General features: G+C 42.0%; 1 non-coding gene across 1 annotated transcript; it reads left to right on the top strand.

Moving 5' to 3' along the window:
* Nucleotides 1-3,364: 3,364 nt before the first annotated feature.
* trnan-guu (transfer RNA asparagine (anticodon GUU)) lies at nt 3,365-3,446 on the top strand. Its single transcript has one exon. It is a non-coding gene; the product is annotated as a tRNA-Asn (tRNA).
* Nucleotides 3,447-12,141: the final 8,695 nt, after the last annotated feature.

Below are 12,141 nucleotides of genomic sequence, written 5' to 3'. Positions count from 1 at the left end.
TTTTCTTTGGCTCCAATTGTCAAGCTGCATGATTTACTCTGAAATTAGCACCAGAGAACCAAGGCACCAGCGAGCATGAGGAGCTGAAATTAGCACAGATCAAATCCACTTAATATTTCTGACTGAAGATGGTTGCAAATGCTTCAGCTTCATCTTTTGCACTGACGTGCTCAGCACCACCATCAGTGAGGATGTGATTGTATTTGGAGCCTCCTCATCTTGTTAGTTATTTAATTATCCACCACCATTCACGACTGGATGTGGCAGGACTGTGGAGCTGTGATCTGATCCTGAGGGAGATATGCATGCGTGGAATGGCAGGATGTATGGAGAGTGATCCTGAAGAGGGTGTCTGAGCCTGGAGTGGAAGCTTTCCGTGGAGGTGCAGAAGTAGGTCATTCAGCCCCAGTGTTTTATAAAGGTTTAGCATAACTTATTTGCTTTTACTCTATGCCTCTATTCATAAAGCCAAGTGTCCTGTTTGCTCTTAGCAACCTTTTCAAACCTTGATTCAAAAAAGATTGGTGTACATTGTCTCATTCTTCCTCCCAAACTGTATCACTTCACAATTTTCTGTGTAAAATTTTATCTGTTGTGTGAAAGCCCATTTTACCAGTGTGATTAAGTTCCTCTGAAGTGTGTTACTGTCACTGGCATAGGACGCAATTCACGAGCATTCTTTGATGCTATCTCTGTGGAAAGAGCAATCTTACACACTAGCTCAAATTGGGATTTTGTGTGTTTAGTATCTTTCCTCATCCACCAATATAAGCACAAATCTGTCTCATAATGTACGGTCTAAGAATGTGCCAATGTTGCAATGTGGTGATAAATTCTTCAGTGTCACAATGTACTCACCAACTGTTTCACTACTTTTCTGATTTCTGGATCCAGGTTTGTAGCTTTCCGCGATCTCCAGTGGCTTAGGGTTGAGCCTCACTTCAACGAAGAAACGGAAAATTATAATTTAAAGATTACACTGTCAATCATTCACATCTCTGTCTTCTCCTGAACTTCGAGTTCAAATTTGTTTGTGAAGTTGATTCACACGTTAAGACAGCACAGTCTTTGTCTTTGTGAAGGAAGTGATTTGGGAATGGCTGTTTGAAACTGTCCCTTCTTGCACAGAAATTCAGTGCAAATACTCGATCACTCACAATTTCCTTGAGAGAAATTTGTTCACAATCGCATTCGACACGGAAAATGCCTCAGCATTAATCTCACTGAAGCAGAATGTGACCGTGTTGTATGTTTCAGAATGTTGGTGCCGTTATTTGTCGCTTTTAACCGAGACTGGGACACAGGGCAAGGTTGATCCGAGGTTGGAATATGTTATCATTCAGGAGCAAGAAAAATCAAAAGGAACAAAATAAGAAAACCCAGTCTCTGGATTTGAGAATCTGTAGATTCGCTTTGGGAAAGTGAATCAGAGCAGAATGAAGGGTGAACTGTCCAGAAGAGATGAAGACACAGCTCAGTCAACACGTTCCCCTGGTTTATGATGCTGGAACATTCCTCACACAGAAATGATTCAACCCAATGACAAACATTCTTACAGCTGATAATTTATGCTACTGATTTAAGGACTGTCTCATGTGGTTACCGAGTGATGACGAGAAGATATTAAACTTTGTTCTATTCAATCGAGCTGTGATGAAGTTTGAATTTTTCTACCTTTTATAAACAGCATTTGAAGGGTCTTGGTAACAATGTTCAGTGTTGATGAGAGTGGGGTCTGGGTGAGAAGCTGCTGAGTGTGACAGGGTCAGGACTGGATGCAGGAAGTTCTCTGACAGTCTCCCTCTATCTTTCTGATGGGTTTGAGTTGATTTACGACTGGTAGCTTTTATTTTACTTTTCTTATTTAGAGATACAGCACTGAAACAGGCCCTTCGGCCCACCGAATCTGTGCCAACCAGCAACCACCCATTTATACTAATCCTACATTAATCCCATATTCTCTACCACATCCCACCATTGTCCAACCATGTACCTACACTACGGACAATTTACAATTTACCTACCAACCTGCAAGTCTTTTGGAGGTGGGAGGAAACCAGAGCACCCGGCGGAAACCCACAGAGACACAGGGAGAACTTGCAAACTCCACACAGGCAGTACCCAAAACTTAATCCTGGTCGCTGGAGCTGTGAGGCTGCGGTGCTAACCATTGTGCCACTGTGCTGCTGTTGGTGTTTTGATAAATGAAGGAAGTTCCCTCCACCCATTTTCTTTGGACAGACAGTGTGGTACAAGGATGTAAAGGGTTAATGCTGAAGATAGTGGGATCAACCCCTCCCAGTGTCAGAGTGATGATGTAACAGTCACATGAGATGAAGTTTGGGAGAAGAGAGAGCAGCACCAAGGATGCTAGCTTAGCAGGCTTGATGAGTGTGCATCGAGTATTGTGCAAATTAGAAAAGAGTTCTTAGTTCTTTCAGCAGGAACTGTGTCCAGAAAATATCGAGAAACTCACAATTTTATTATTCAGGAGTCGGAACACAGATATTAATTCCAAGTGACAGTTCTGGGAACAATTAACAAAAAAAGTAGAGAATAATATTGCTGACTGATTGAAATCCCCTTGCGAGGAGACAGTTAAACAGGTGATCTGTTGGAGCATCCTTCGATCCAAGGTTTCAGCAACATTTAATCTCCCTTTTTGGTGAAATTCTCTGTTATTTGCAACTTTTTGTATTAGCTTTAATGGGCGAGTGAAAAAACTGAAAAAATTGAACAGTTTCATCCTTTCTTTTCTTCCTTCTTCTCTTCTTTCCATCTGTCCCAGATCAATATAATGATGAGAATCCCACTTTAATCTGCTGTTTCTGGTGTTTTATCCATTCCAATCAAAACTTCAACATTCCAAACAAATCTATTTGTTATTCCACAGTGTCTCTCCATGTGTTTTATTCTGTTGTCTGCTTTCACAGTCTGTTTGATGATCAATGTTACATCTCACTCTCTGTTCTGGTGAAGATCAGAAGCAGTGATATCTGTTTACACCACCCGACAAGTCGGCCTGAGGCTGTGCCTCGCTGATCATGTGGAGTTTAAGCAATTCTTCCAGTCAGTTGGTTCAGTTGTCATTTCATGAGTAATTCGGTCATCATGACTTCGTCAGTGACCTAATGGTTCAGGTGTCTGAGTGATGTTAATCATGATGTGTTGAAATGATTGTATGTTCCAGTCTTTCCGTGGTGGGTTTTCACACCGAGTAGAAACGTGTTGGACATGGTCTGAAAATGTTTCACACCGCTCCATTCCCAACTTCATTTCCTTGCAGAAGATATATTTCCATCATTGCACAGCTGGCTGCACAGCCAGAAACTGTGCTGAATGTGACAGCTGTGTTCCTGCAGCTGACAAAGTGGCCGAGAGGTTAAGGCGATGGACTGTTTCTCCATTGTGCTCTGCACACGTGGGTTCGAATCCCATCCTTGTCGCTAGTTTATGAACTGTTTAGTGCATTGTTGATGTTTAAAGTCAGCCTCGAAACCTGTTCTTGTCAATGTCCAGACAGTGATTCCAGAATTGGTTATACTTTATTAAAATTGAGACAGACAATTGGAATTCTTCACCCAAACTGCACTGGAATGAAGATCAAATAGGGATCACGAAACAGAGCAGGATTTTTCCTCCCCTCCTTCCTTCCATCTTTACTTTCTCTTGATTTGCACCAAGTGAAAGACAAATGGGAAAAGCAAATGGCGAGGGAGCAGATGCAGAAAATTATCCTTTGGCAAGAAATTTATTTTCAAATCTTCTTGATAGATTAAGTGAGTGAGCGATGCTTTGGCAGATGGAGTTTGAAATGAGGGGTCATCTACTACCTACGATAGATCAGAGTGTTTTTTTGTAAGAGGTGAGATGTTAGAAACGGCGGAGGAGCAGAGACCCGAATACTGAATTAATAAAAGCTAGTGGACTGGTAGAAAATAATGTGAAAAGTGAACAGAATATGAAGATTGGAACTCATGTTGCAATGATATAAAGCTCTGTGCTCCTGAAGTAAATGTCCAAGCCCAGATTGTGGGGGAATCTGTGGAGAGTGATTTGGTTTTTATTCATTCTTGGGTGTGAGTATCGCTGATAAGGCTAGCATTTATTGCCCATTCCTATTGCCGTTGAGAAGGTGGTGGAGAGCTGCCTTCTTGAACTGATGCAGTCCATATGGTGCAGGAACACCCACAGTGCTACTGGGGAGGGAGTTCCAGGATTGTGACCCAACAACAGTGAAGAAATGGCGATATCGTTCCAAGTCAGGATGGTGAGTGTCTTGGAGGGGAACCTGCAGGTAGTGAGTTCCCATGCATCTGCTGCCCTGGTCCTTCGAGGTGGTAGTGGTCACGAGTTTGGAAGGTGCTGTTGAAGGATATTTGGCGAGTTGCTGCTTTGCATATGGAAATGGTACACACTGCAGCCACTGTTTACTGGTTGTGGGGGGATTGAATGTTTAAGGTGGTGGGTTAGGTGCCGATCAAGTGCGCTGCTTTGTCCTGGATGGTGTTGAGCTTCTTGAGTGTTGTTGAGTGGGATGTATTCCATCACACTCCTGACTTGTGCCTTGTAGATGGTGGACAGGATTTGTGGTGTCAGGAGGTGAGATACTTGCTGCAGAATTCGTAATCTCTGACCTGCGCTTATAGCCACAGCATAGATGTGACTAGTCCAGTTACGTTTCTGGTCAAGATGTTGATGGTGGGGGATCTAACGATGATAATGCTTCTGAATATCAAAAGGTAGATTTTTTTTCTCTCTCATTGGAGATGTTCACTGCTTGGCACTTGTGTGGCCAGAAGGTTGCTTGTCACTTATCAGCTCAAGCCTGAATGTTGCTCAGGTCTTGCTGCTTGCAGGCACAGACTGCTTCAGTATCTGAAGAGTTGTGAATCATCATCTAACATTCCCACTTCTGACTTATGTTGAAGAGAAAGTCGTCAATGAAACAGCTGGGATGTTTGGGTCTACGACACTACCCTGAGAAACTCCTGAGGCAATGTCCTGGGCTGAGATGATTGGCCTCCACTAACCACAACATCTTGTTTTTGGTAGGTATGACTTCAACAAGTGGAGGGTTTTCCCCCTGATTCCCATTGACTTCAATTTTGCGAGGGATCCTTGATGCCACACTCACTCAAGGGCAATCACTCTCACCTCTCCTCTGGAATTCCAGTCTTTCGTCTCTGTTTGGACCAAGCTGCAATGAGATCATAAGAACAGAAGATCGGAAGAACTCATAGCAGGAGTAGGCCATTAGGCCCCTCGAGCTTGCTCCGCCATTCAATAGGATCATGGCTGACCTGATCATGACCTCAACCCCACTTTCTTGCCTGCCCACATAACCCTTGGCTCTCTTGTAGATAAAAATCTTGAAGACATTCAATGACCCAGCCTCCACTGCTCTCTGCGGTAAAGAATTCCAAAGATTAATGACCCTCTGAGAGAAGAAATACCTTCTTAAATGAAAAAGCCCTAAATCTGAAACTGTGTCTCCTAGTTCCAGATTCCACCACGAGAGGAAACATCCTCTCAGCATCTACCCTGTCAAGCCCCCTCAGAATCTTATATGTCTCAATACGTTCACCTTTCATTTTTCTCAACTCCAATGAGCATCGGTCCAATCTGCTCAACTTTCCTCATAAGACAACACCTTCATCACAGGAATCAATCCAATGAACCTTCTCTGAACTGCCTCCAATGCAAGTATATCCCTCCTTAAATAAGGAGACCAAAACTGTACACAGTACTCGAGGTGTGGTTTCACCAGCACCATGTACATTTGTAGCAAGACTTCTCTACTTTTATACTCCATCCCCCTTGCAATAAAGGGTAACATTCCATTTGCCTTCCTAATTATTTGCTGTACCTGCATGGTAACTTTTTGTGATTCATGCACGAGGACACCCAGATCCTTCTGCACCGCAGCATTCTGTAATCTCTCACAATTTAAATAATATTTTCCTTTTCTATTCTTCCTACCAAAGTGGATAACCTCACATTTTCCCACATTCTCCTCAATCTGCCAAATTATTTCCTGGAGCTGAGAGACCCTGGCAGAACCTAAATTGAGCATCGATGATCAGATTATTGCTAAGTGTCTGGTGCTTGATAGCACTGTTGGTGACATCTTCCATCGCTTTGCTGATGATTGATAGCAGACTGATGGGGCAGCAAGTAGATGCCTGTGTTGTCGCTCTACTGGAACAGCTTGGCTGAGGGCGCAGCGAGTTCTGGAGCACAAGTCTTCAGTACTAGAGCCGGAATGATGTTCGGGCCCATAGTCTTTGCTGTATCGAGTGCCTGCAGCTGTTTCTTGCCATTATGTGGAGTGAAGCAAATTGGCTGAAAACTGGAAGCTGTGATGCTGGGGAACTCAAGAGGCCAAGTTGAATCATCCACTGAGCAATTTCTGACTGAAGACGGTTTCAAATGCTTCAGCTTTATCTTTTGCACTGACGTGCTCGGCTCCACCAACATTGAGGATAGGGATGTTTTTGGAGCCTCCTCATCTGGTTCGTTATTTAATTGTCGACCACCATTCATGACTGGATACCTAGTTTCTCAGGGCAGTGTCCTAGGCCCAAACATCCTCAGCTGTTTCATTGATGGCTTTCTCTTCAACATAAGTGAGAAGTGGGAATGTTCGCTGATGATTCACAACTCCTCAGATACTGAAGCAGTCTGTGCCTGCAAGCAGCAAGACCTGAACAACATTCAGGCTTGAGCTGATAAGTGACAAGCAACATTCTTTGATCTGATCCTGAGGGAGATATCCGTGCGTGGAGCGGCGGGATGTATGGAGAGTGATTCTGAAGAGGGTGTCTGAGCCTGGAGGGCAGAATCTGTGGAGAGTGGTCCTCAAAGGATGCCCGTGTCTGGAGATTTAGGATCTCTGAAGAGGGTCTCCAAGCCCGTAGTGCTGGGATCTTTGGAGAGTGATCCTGAAGTGGGTGTCCGAACCTGGAATGGCAGGATCTGTGGAGAGTGATCCTGAAGTGGGTGTCCGAGCCTGGAGTGGCGGGATCTGTGGAGAGTGATCCTGAAGTGGGTGTCCGAGCCTGGAGTGGCGGGATCTGTGGAGAGTGATCCTGAAGTGGGTGTCCGAGCCTGGAGTGGCAGGATCTGTGGAGAGTGATCCTGACGAGTGTTTGTAAACCTGGAATGGAAGCTTTCTGTGGAGGTACAGGAAGAGGCCATTCATTCCCAGTATTTTATAAAGGTTTCGCATAATTTATATGTTTTTACTCTATGCCTCTATTAATAAAGCCAAGTGTCCTGTTTGCTCTAAGCAACCTTTTCAATCCTTCTAACATTGGTGTACATTGTCTCTCTGCTCCTGCACCCAGTTTAGAATTGTAACCTTTCATTTATATGGCATTCTTCCTTCCAAATTGTATCACTTCACACTTCTCTGTGTAAAATTTCATCTGTTATGTGAAAGCCCATTTTACCATTTTTTTTTAAGTTCCTCTGAAGTGTGTTCCGATCACTGGCATAGGACAACATTCCTGAGCATTCTTTGATGCTATCTCCATAGACAGAGCAATCTTTTACGCGAGCTCAAATGTAGGATTTTGTGTGTTTAGTATCTTATTTCACCCACCAATATAAGCACAAATATGTCACGTAAATCTTGTTCACTGCAGTCCCTGCTGCTGTTTGCTGCCTATATTTACAGACTTTTATCTCAACCTCGTCACCATGTTCTCTAATATATTCAGGGGGCATCAGCAGAGAAAATGTTCAACAAGCATGGCAAGTGCAAGGAAATGTTTATTTATGTCATTATGTCATGAACATAATATACAAATTTTTACATGTGTGAATCATCAAGATGTGTCTTCATAAATGGAACCCCGTCACAATAAACACTGTCACCTTTCAATGTTCAGCGGACAGGTTTGACGGCCTGATGTGTGTGATTCCCATATTAATGTGTTTGTACAAAGTTCGGGGAAAGATGGAGATATGAATAATTTACAGGGAAATCTTTTAAACATATTACCACATCTCTCACTCACAAATATCTGCAAACACATGGATTCCAAAAGAACCTGAGTGCAAAATCACCTAAAATAAACACTGCCAGAGAGACTTGCAATAACCTGTAGCTCAGGGAAAGTACATGATGTTATGGAAGGGATTCTGTTTCTTTTGTTAAAATATTTTTTGAAGAAGTCATAATCAAACTGAATAAATGTAGGACCAGTTCTTTTTCAAGAGGACACCAAAAGAACCAATTTGGCAACTATGTTTACTGGTTGTCACATGATTCAAGTTAAGTATAGAACAGAAACCCTGGTAACAGGGAGAAATGTGGACAGAGAAGTCAGTCATGCCCCTTGATTGGACAAGCTTGGCAGCAGCAGCGCAAACCTAAGACGGCAGAAAACTCACAACCTTTGGTTGTAGCAGTCAGTGTGTTTTACCTGCTGGAGTGAGCAGCTGATAAAGTTAGCCTGAAGAATCGTCAAGGAAGGAGAGAAGACCACAACCCAGTTTGTTTTCCAGAAAATCTTTAAAAGACCCTGAGAAGTCCACTGAGTTAATTCATCTTGTCGCATGTCTTTGAAGAAGGCCTGCTAAAATTAATTCTCAATGCCTTCTGAAAAGAACTGTTCTAAAATACCCTAGTGACCTGTCTACGTATACTCGGAAGTTAGACTGCATTCCAGTTTTGGAGCAACATATCTCATCTGATGATTTCTTCAAAAATGAGCAAATAAACAGCCCAAGAGGTTGTTTTTGTCTGTAACAGAGTGCTGAATTTTTAAAAAATCCCTTTTATTTTTTCAGCTATCCGGTGTGTGTGTGTTTGCATGTGGCTTGAAGATAAAAAAAAGGACTTTAAAAGTTGGTAAAGGTGAAAAAGGAACTTTTAAAATTTCCACCTGTGTGTTTATGCTTCACTTCATGACTAGTTAAAACTTGTTCGACAATAAATGGATAATTTTGTTGTTCATTAAAGAAACCTGGTCAGTGTCTTCTATTCTGGGAAAAATAGAGTACATGATTGACTGTATCAGTATGTGGGAATAGTTCACATAGATGTTGTGACCTGTGGAGAAGTGGGATGAGAATAAAGAGTGCCCTCCTCTGCCCTTAGTTGTCACAGCACTTGTGATCTGGCTCAGTAGCTTAATTGGTTCGAGTGTTTGTCTTCTAATCAGAAAATCTTGGATTCATATCCTTGCTGCAAAAGTTTAGCTATCAATCATTTACATCCATTTTCTTGTGAACTTTAACTTTTCTTATGAATTTCATTCACAAAAGAAAACAGCTCAGTGGTTGCCTTTGTGAAGGATGTGAGTTTGAAATGGCTGTTCCTGCTCGTACAGATGTCCAGTGCTAATATTACAACGGCAACTCAATCCCCTACAATTTCTTTGAGAGCAATGTGTTTGCAGTTGCATTTAACCTGGAAAACAGCTCAACATTAATCTCACTGAAGGAAAGTGTGACCGTGCTGTATGTTTCAGAGTGTTTGCGCCATTTTGTGTCTCTTTTAACCAAGACTATAACACGACGCAAAGGGGAGGGTTGATCCGAGGTTTAGAATATATTATCATTCAGGAGCAAGAAAAATCAAAAGGAACAAAATAAGAAAACCCCGTCTCCAGATTTGAGAATCTGTAGATCCGCTTTGGGAAAGTGAATCAGAGCAGAATGAAGGGTGAACTGTCCGACTGCCCAGAAGAGATGAAGACACAGCTCAGTCAGCACGTTCCCCTGGTTTATGATGCTGGAACATTCCTCACACAGAAATTATTCAATCAATATTCATCTGCCAAGTCGGTCTGAGGCTGTGCCTCTCTGATCACGTGGAGTTAAAGCAATTCTTCCAGTCAGTTAGTTCAGTTGTCATTTCATGAGAAATTCGAAGTCATCATGACTTCGTCATTGACCTAATGGTTCAGGTGTCTGAGTGATGTTAATCATGATGTGATCAAATGATTGTATGTTCCAGTCTTTCCGTGGTGGATTTTCACACTGAGTAGAAACGTGTTGGACATGGTCTGGAAATGTTTCACACCACTCCATTCCCAACAGGCCATGACCTGATGTGATGGAAATGTCATTTACTAAAAGAAGCTACATTTCCATCATTGCACATCTGGATGCACAGTCAGGATCTGAGCTGAAGGTGACCATCCTGCCCAAATTTCCATAGAGGCAAAAAAGACATGTGATGGGTTGCTGGCACAAAGCTGGGTGATGAAGTGTTTGAGAGGTTAAGATGATGGATTATTAATTCCTTCTGTTTTACATGTATGAGTTTGAATCCCATCTGCATCAACAGTTTATAAAATGCTCAATACATTGTTTCTTTGTAATTCACCAGCTTTTGCAGAAAGTAGGACTGAAGCTGTTGCAGTACCTGTTAGAACGATAGTCTAAGTTATTCTGAAGCCATCTTCCAATATCATCGACATGTAAGCAGGATTTTAAAGGATATGATGTAGTTTTTAAAAGTCATTTCAATCTTACTCGAGTCTTTACAAAGAAGCCAGATAAATCTCGATAAAAAGTCATATATATTTAGAGATCTTTTAAAAGCACTTCAATCTTGTTCATAAAACGTCAGATGTAAATTTAGAAACTCTGATAAGGCGATGCTAAAAAGTTACATACAATTAAGAAACAAAATACAACATTTAAAATGTCTGAACTCCCTCTGAAAGTTGACCCCTGCTGCTGCCGGTGTCTTCCTGGAATAGTGGAGCTGTTGTGTCAACAGAAAAGTCCTTCCCGAGCACCCCTGAGCCTGTTGGTACCGGCTCTAATCCAACCCAGGTAAAAATCAGGGTACGTTGTGGGCAATGTGCCCAAATTGCTGAACTACAGGTCCCTGTCACTTTAAAGAGTGGGCTGGTGCGATTATGATCAGAGGCTCCTTCTAAGCACATTTCTCACCACCACAACTTCCAGATGCTGGTGTTAGTGTGTGAATGTACTGGCAGTTGCAGTGCTGTTCAGACCCTCAATAGCAGTGAAAGTCTCAGAGTTCACCACTATTGGGCTGCAAAATCCAGGCCAATATCTCACAGTCCTGTTAGATTTGCTCTCCCTCTGTACAAAATCAAACTCCACACATTGTCTTTCACTCACTCCTGTTTCCAGCCCTGACGGTGCTGAAATCCCCTCTCAAAGGTACACAATCCAGTTGATTTCTGATCAAATACCTCCTTCCTCATTCAATAGAGGAAACAGAGACATGAACAGGAGTCAGGTGCAAGAAAGTTTCACCAACAGAGCAAAGAAAGGCACCAAGAAAAGTCACACCTACTTTCCAAATCATTTCACTGTAATATTCTTTCACTTGTTTTGTAAGTGACTGCAATAAATCTGAAAATGAGCACCATGAGGTTTGTGTTCACTAGTCACTTGTTCTCCTGTGTTTGTCTGTCAGGTTTGTAATTCAATTTGTATTGGATATTGAAGAGAATCTCTTTTCAAGATGATTGCACATTGTACTGTGTTTAAAGCAACCAACTTGTAAAATGGCAGATAATGAATGTTTCAATACCTGTGTGACCAGATTCTTCCCATGCTTTTCAACAGCTAGATTGATGATGCTTGCAATCTGTATCCTGTGGAGAATGGGAGAGGAGAATAAAAACATGGTGCATGAACAGGACAGACTGTGTAAAATGGGAGCACAGAAATACTGCCACCTCATTGAAAGTTAATGAGATTTATTCTAAGTCAGACACCTGTCCACAATGAACAAGTGAATACATTAATTGTCCACTTTCAATCTAAATGGGACTGAGGTTCCAACAGAGAAGGTTTCTGGAAAATACCTGCTGCAGTTTTAAAATTGATGAACTGGAACATCTTGTACTAACTTTCAAATAACTGGAGTGATTGTTTAGTTCTCATAGTGGAGAGAAGGAGTTGTTTATAAATATAAGCAGAAAGACACATTTGTGGATTGGTGAATGAGCTTTATCTTTCTGAAATGTATTTGTCCATTGGTTGCAGGTCACTGGAAATTCTTTTTTTACATTTCAATTGTAGCAGCAGCAGTTAGCAGCAAAATGTCTGATTAATCAGAGTAGTGGGTCTGGGAAACACTTAAACAGCCGAGACCCTGTAAAACAGAACTCCAAGTAATAGTTTAAATAAGGCACTGAA

This window comes from Heterodontus francisci, unplaced genomic scaffold (assembly GCF_036365525.1).
Source record: "Heterodontus francisci isolate sHetFra1 unplaced genomic scaffold, sHetFra1.hap1 HAP1_SCAFFOLD_58, whole genome shotgun sequence".
NCBI classification, from domain to species: domain Eukaryota; kingdom Metazoa; phylum Chordata; class Chondrichthyes; order Heterodontiformes; family Heterodontidae; genus Heterodontus; species Heterodontus francisci.
This window is presented reverse-complemented; position numbering and strand designations above follow the sequence as displayed.